This window comes from Lactuca virosa, chromosome 7 (assembly GCF_052849685.1).
Source record: "Lactuca virosa cultivar CGN04683 chromosome 7, Lactuca_virosa_CGN04683_v6, whole genome shotgun sequence".
In the NCBI taxonomy this organism is placed as follows: Eukaryota; Viridiplantae; Streptophyta; class Magnoliopsida; order Asterales; family Asteraceae; genus Lactuca; species Lactuca virosa.
In genome coordinates this window covers 140,584,876-140,591,716 of record NC_136432.1, presented here as the reverse complement: position 1 = coordinate 140,591,716, position 6,841 = coordinate 140,584,876, and positions in this window count along the sequence as shown.

Genomic DNA, 6,841 nt, shown 5'->3' with positions numbered 1-6,841 from the left:
ATAGAAATAGAGTTGCATATGTTGCAGTCCAGGTCGGATGTATTTCAATCACGCAGAGGAGGCAACATATGACTAACAGAAAGAAGGCAAGAAAATAATTTCCTACAGACCTACTTTATCGGAATTCTCCAGTCGCCCCATCAATACCGGAATTAAGGACAAAGTCCGTACATCGAGGAAGAGTTAAACCACAGTTCTAGATACGGATTACTTTAATGTGACCGGTGGATTATCATGTATATCTCCCTGCTCAACCTATTTGAGCGTCGTATTGTCAGGCTAAATGGATCTATCTAGGTCAAGATTTTTCAAGTCTCTAGATTCCTTAAGTTCATTAATGCCTAGTCAAGTCCATTTTAATCTCTCGTGCCTACCAGCGCATCGAACACAGAGCCTAGACAATTCAGATTCAGTCCCTTACACAGATTCAGATTGCCTGTTATCACATGATTATATCACTTCCCATCACATCACCTGCAAATTCCATAACCAACATATTTTTGGATTTTCTGATTTTCTAATGTTTTTGGATTTTTTTAAATTTTCTAATTTTTGTTTTGTTTTTATTTCTCCCCCTAAATTTGTGCATAGGAGAGAAACAAAAGTAAATGCGCAAATTTAAACTATCCTAAAACAAAAATTAGTCTTTAAAGCGAATCAACTTAAGAAAAACTCAGGAGTATAGAGAAGAAAACTCAAACCGTAAGTCACCGATTGAATTTGCATCCAGAAGGTCTGAGAACAGCACGCGTAATCTCAGAATAGATCCGAAAATTCTTCATGTCATTAAGCACTAACCCCATGAGTGATCCCTTCCTTTCTTCCCTTCCCGCAAAGGACACATACTCTCAAACAATGTTTTGAGTGTTGTACAGTTGAGAGATGCCTCCTATCATGTGCCTGGAACGGCCACTACCAACAAACCCAAGTCTGATGGTATGCCTCCATAGCTGCTCCAGCACAGAGCGGGATTAGTTGGTTTTTGGAACCCAGTCCATTTTGAAACTGGGTTGACCTTTTTCATCCTTGCACGATACTCTCTCCCATGACATATCCTGTTTATCACAAATAGAATATGAAGAAATATTAGAATCGTTAGAAGATTTGGGAGAGTGAGCCTTTGGAACCCATTTGTAGTTGGGTTTAAGCCATTTCTTTTTCGATCTGATGGGTGGCTCAGTACTTGCTTTTGATCTTGATGTCGGCCGTTGAGATGACTTTGACCTAACCAGTCTTTGTTTCACTGGAGCATCTCTTGAAATTGGCTTCTGGGCCGTCATTCCCTTCTTTCCCTTGGGATTCAGATTCTTGGCCTTGTGGGTTTGATTCTTGGCCTTCTGCGCGTTCCAGTCACCATGGTCTGAACGTGAACTTGAGGGGTTTCTTTTGAAGTATCTCCCTCTTGGCGCGTTCTGCCAGCCTTGTGCATAGTAGGGAACGTATGCGCGATTAGGACAATTTCTGGCAATGTGTCCAGGTGTTCCACAGTGAAAACATGTCTTTTTCTTCACTATGAAGTTGTTTCTTCCTGCCCCTGGTGGCGTATCCATGTCTTGTCTCTTGTTGTTCCCATAAACACAATTACAGCAGGCTGGCTGTTTCACTGGAATTGGTGGCCTGTACTTCTCAACAACAGGTTGATCAGAAGCAACTGAGTTCGAAGCAACTGAGTTCGAAGCAACAGATTCAGAGTTTAAGGAGACATTGGTTTGTTCAATGGTTTTCTCCTTGTTCTCATCTTCTGCTACTTTACCTGCACATGAAGAATATGTGCTAGAAACAGGAACATCAGTATTTTCAAACAAATTATCAAATATGTCAAAAAAATTTAACTCAACATGATCCGATGCAGAAGCATCACAAGATGTATCATCAATTTTAACATCAGAAACAATAGAGTTTTCATTCGAAACAGAAACAGCAAGTTCAGACACAATTTTATTATCAGAAACATATCCTTCAGCTTCGTGCTTTGACTGATCTAAGGATTGATCTGCAGGGGAAGTAGAAACGTTAGTACTTTCAACATTAATAAATCCTCCTGAAACAAAACCAGATGGCTTGCCATAAACCATGAATGGTTCGTTGGCAATCTCTTCTTTAGACAAGGGTTGATACTGATATGTATGATTAAAAGGAGGAGGTACATTATCGTATCCTAAACCCTTTTGCTGGTTTCGTTTGAACTGCAGGCAATGGTCAATCATGTTGGCAACTACCTCGCTTGATACATCAAATCTTTTAAAATCAAAATTTGCAGTTTCAAATTGTCTCTTTAATGTATCAAGCTCAGTAATTAACTCATCATTCTGTCTCTTGATATAATCATAATATTCACTGTAGTCTTCCTGAATTCTCCTGAAGTCCTTTATTTTTGTTTCTAACTGCGCCTTTAAGGGTTTTTGTCCTTTCCTGAGTTGATATCCTTCATATCTCATGTCCTCAACTTCTCTTTTTAATAAATCAATTTGTTCCCGAAGAAATTTAATCGTAGTTTCACAAGCTGGAGTACATGAAACTTCATTTACCGGGATGTTTGCGGAACTCATTGTTTTTCCACACTTCAAAGCGTCAAGTTCTTCAATTACAGCAGCAAGACTAAGACGATTGAGATCTTTTGTCTTCTTGATGACATCCACGTTCATATCCCACGACTTTGGAAGTGCATTCAACAGCTTTTTGTTTATCTCGGATTTAGTCAAGAAAATCCCAGCTATATTTATCTCAGTAGTAAGTGTAGTAAATCGCTGCAACTGAGCTTCCAGGGTTTCTCCAGGGATATAATCGAACATGTTGAAGTTCTGTCTTAACATCTCCTGACGACTCTCTTTCATGTCTTCAATTCCCTCGTAGACCTCAAAAACCATTAAAAGCACAACTAGAAGCCAAAATCAAACTCAAAAGTCAAACCCTTTGACTACAAACCTCAAAAGTCAACCTTAAAAGTCAAATTTAAAAGGTCAAACTCAAAAGTCAAACTTAAAAAGTCAAACTTAAAAGTCAAACCGAAAAGCTAAATTTGAAAATTTAAAAGTTAAACGAGAAAGTCAAAGTTTAAAGTCAAATGTCAAACTTGAAAGTCAAAGTCAATTTTAAGAACTATAATTTTTGGGAGAAAAAAAAAGTAATTTAAAAATAAAAGAAATTTGAATTTTTGGGCTAAAAGTGCTAAAAATGCGAAATTGGGTGCGAAACAAGGACTCCTTTTGAATTAAATTGGGAAGGAGAAAGGCATCTTGCAAGCTAGATAAGATGGTAAGTGCGCTGGAATGATGAACAAAGGGACCTAGGTTCGAATCCAGGCACCCCCAAAAACGTTTTCCCTTTTTTTTAAGTGTATATAAGCTGCTGTGAACACTATATGATTTAAATTTCGAAGTCAGGAACCGTGTAGCTTGGTAGCTCAGCTGGTAAGGTGCGAGTTTGTTGATTCAGAGACCCGGGGACCCAGGTTCGTTCCCTGGCAACCCCAAAACTCCTCGAATTTTTTAATGAAAGCTGCGAAGACTGAGCTGACCAGGACCTCCGACCGAAGACTCGCACACCGTCCGAAGTCGCTTAGCCGTACACGAGACCGAGCCGCACACGTCCGAGGCTGGCCGCAAACCGCCGCCGTAAACTCCGGCGACCGTAAACTCCGGCCGCAAACCGCTGGCCGTAAACTCCGGGAAACCCTAGCTATAAACGCCGCCACCGCCGCCGCCGCCGACCGTAAACTCCGGCCGTAAACCCTTCCAATGCCGTAAACTCTTCGCAGATTACGTGAAAAATAGCGTTTTTCACCTCTTTTTGCTCCAAAACTCGATCAAAAACTCGTTTTTATCAAAAACGCGAAGAACAAACCCCCCCTACTTTTCAGAGATCTATCCAAAAACACAAGAATCTTTCCAAAATAAGATCAAATATGCTCCAGATCTGACAAAATTGATTGATACAACCAAGCTCTGATACCAATTGTAAGTCCCCAAAAATGCTTGTATATCAATCAGATCCGTTTGATGGTGCGGAATCCTAATCAAAAGGATGATGTCAGATCAAATAGAAGAGAAGGAGAAGAAGAAGATGATGAATCTTGTATGTATTGATATGAATGAAGATCTGGATACAAGATTCACACACACTAACACACACTCTCTTTTCTCTCTCTAGAACACCTTCAAATGCACACACTTAAGCTCCTCTATTCTCTCTTCTCTATATTCCGTTCGTTCCTCACACCCCTCACCCCTATATATATATACATGAGAAACATGGGCCGTAAATGGGTTTACGGCCGTAAACATGTTTACGGCCGTAAACACCTCCCTGGCCGTAAACCGGACCGTAAACTCATAAAACATTACAGAAAATACAATTGCCTAGAAAAGCAAAGTATAAACCATAATTTTGACCCAACAGTAATTGCTTACGCATCCAGACAACTGAAAACTCATGAAGTAAGTTATACCACGCATGATCTCGAACTGGGGGCGGTGGTCTTCTCTTTGAAAATTTGGAGGCACTACCTATATGGTACCAAGTGCACCATCTTTACAGACCACAAGAGCCTCCAGCACATTCTAAATCAAATGGAACTAAACATGAGGCAACGGAGATGGGTTGAACTGTTAAACGATTATGAGTGTGAGATCAAATACCATCCAAGCAAGGCTAACGTAGTAGCCGCTGCCCTGAGCCGAAAGGAGTATTCAAGTCGTTGTGTGAAGACCCTGTCAATCACCAGTCAATCTCATCTAGCCTCACAGATCATGGAAGCCCAATTGGACGCATTGAAGCCAGAGAATGTCGCTAGTGAATCGCTACGAGGAATGGAGAAGGAGCTCGAAGTTAAAGACGACGGAGCCCACTACTTCATGAATAGAATCTGGGTTCCCAAAATTGGGGGATTCAGAGAGATAGTCATGCATGAAGCCCACAAGACACGATATTATATTCATCCGAGGTCAGACAAAATGTATTTGGATATCAAGCAGCAATATTGGTGGCCTAATATGAAGGAAGAGATAGCCACTTTCGTGGGCAAGTGTCTTACTTGCGCCAAGGTGAAAGTGGAATACCAAAAGCCCTTGGGACTGCTACAGCAACCAGTGATACCCGAGTGGAAATGGGAAAGGATTACTATGGACTTCGTGACCAAATTTCCAAAGAAAGCGAGATGGACTAGATACTATCTGGGTAATTATCGATAGATTAACAAAATATGCTCATTTCCTGCCAATAAAAGAGTCCTACAAGATGGAAAAGATTACCCGAATCTACCTCAAGGAGGTTGTGAGACTCCATGGAGTGCCAGTATCTATTATCTCGAATCGAGATAGCAGATTCACTTCAAGATTCTGGCAATCACTTCAAAAGGCAATGGAAACACATCTAGATATGAGCACTGCCTACCACCCACAGACGGATGGTCAGAGTGAGCGTACCATCCAGACACTCGAGGATATGCTCCGAGCTTGCGTGATTGACTTCGGCAAGTAATGGGATACCCACTTTCCTCTGATCGAGTTCTCCTATAACAACAGTTATCACACGAGCATCAAGGTTGCTCCCTTCGAGGCTCTTTATGGTCGTAAGTGCAGATCGCCCCTATGTTGGGCTGAGGTGGGTGACACTCAACTAGCAAAAGGACAATCGCCAGCCAGTACTCTTACAGGACCCGAAATCATCAGTGAGACGACCGAAAGCATAGTCCAAATCAAAGCTCGACTTCAAGCATCGCGAGACCGACAGAAAAGCTATGTTGACAAGCGGCGAAAGCCATTAGAATTTCAAGTCGGGGATCGCGTGTTGTTAAAGGTCTCTCCTTGGAAAGGAATGATTCGCTTTGGGAAATGAGGAAAGTTGAACCCGCGATACATTGGACCATTCGTGATTCTTGCCCGAATTGGTCCAGTGGCTTATAAGCTGCAACTACCTGTCGAGCTCAGCAACGTACACCCACTGTTTCACGTCTCGAATCTAAAAAAGTGTATGTCAAATGAAACCCTTGTCGTTCCTTTGGAAGAGATTGAAATAAACGAGAATCTCCTGTTCGTCGAAGAACCAGTCAAGATTATGGATAGGGAGGTGAAGCGTACAAAGCAAAGTCGCATCTCGATTGTGAAGGTTCGATGGAGCGCAAAACGTGGACCGGAATTCACGTGGGAATGTGAAGACCAGATGAAGCATAAGTACCCTCACTTACTCTTCCCTTCACAAATCTAGTTTTCAAAAGAATTTCGGGACAAAATTCCCTCTAACCGAGGGATGATGTCACAACTAGCATTTTAGCTAGGAAATTCTATTCCTGTGTAACCATTCACCTGTTGTAAATCATATACTCTAAGTAAATCTTACTCAATGCTCATTTAGATTCATCAATTATGTTCATCAAAGAGTCTGAAACCCTAAGAACCATGGTTTGAGTCCATATTGGACTAGGATTTCCTTATTGGGCCTAATGGACCAATAAGCATCCAATTATACCATTTTGGGCTTGGAAACCCTATTTGGGGCCTAATTGGACCCACTTCCATAAAACTTATCATTTTCGGCCATTTTGGGTCCAAAATAAATTAGTTTACCCTTAATGGGCCTGATTGGGCCATTAATGAATTAATTTGCCCTAATGGGTCATAAACTCCCTTTTTATTTCAAAATGGGCCGTGAGCTATCTAATGAGCCCATTGGGCCGAAAAGTAATCATTGGGCCTCATGATCTCGAGTAAAGGAAAGTCAAGGCCCAAACTACTCCACCCTTTCTCCTAGCCCAAGAACACTCGGCCCATCATCAATTAAAAAAAATGAAAAATGAAATGGAAGGGGGGGAGTTGACTTTGGAGGTGCCACCTCCATAATACTC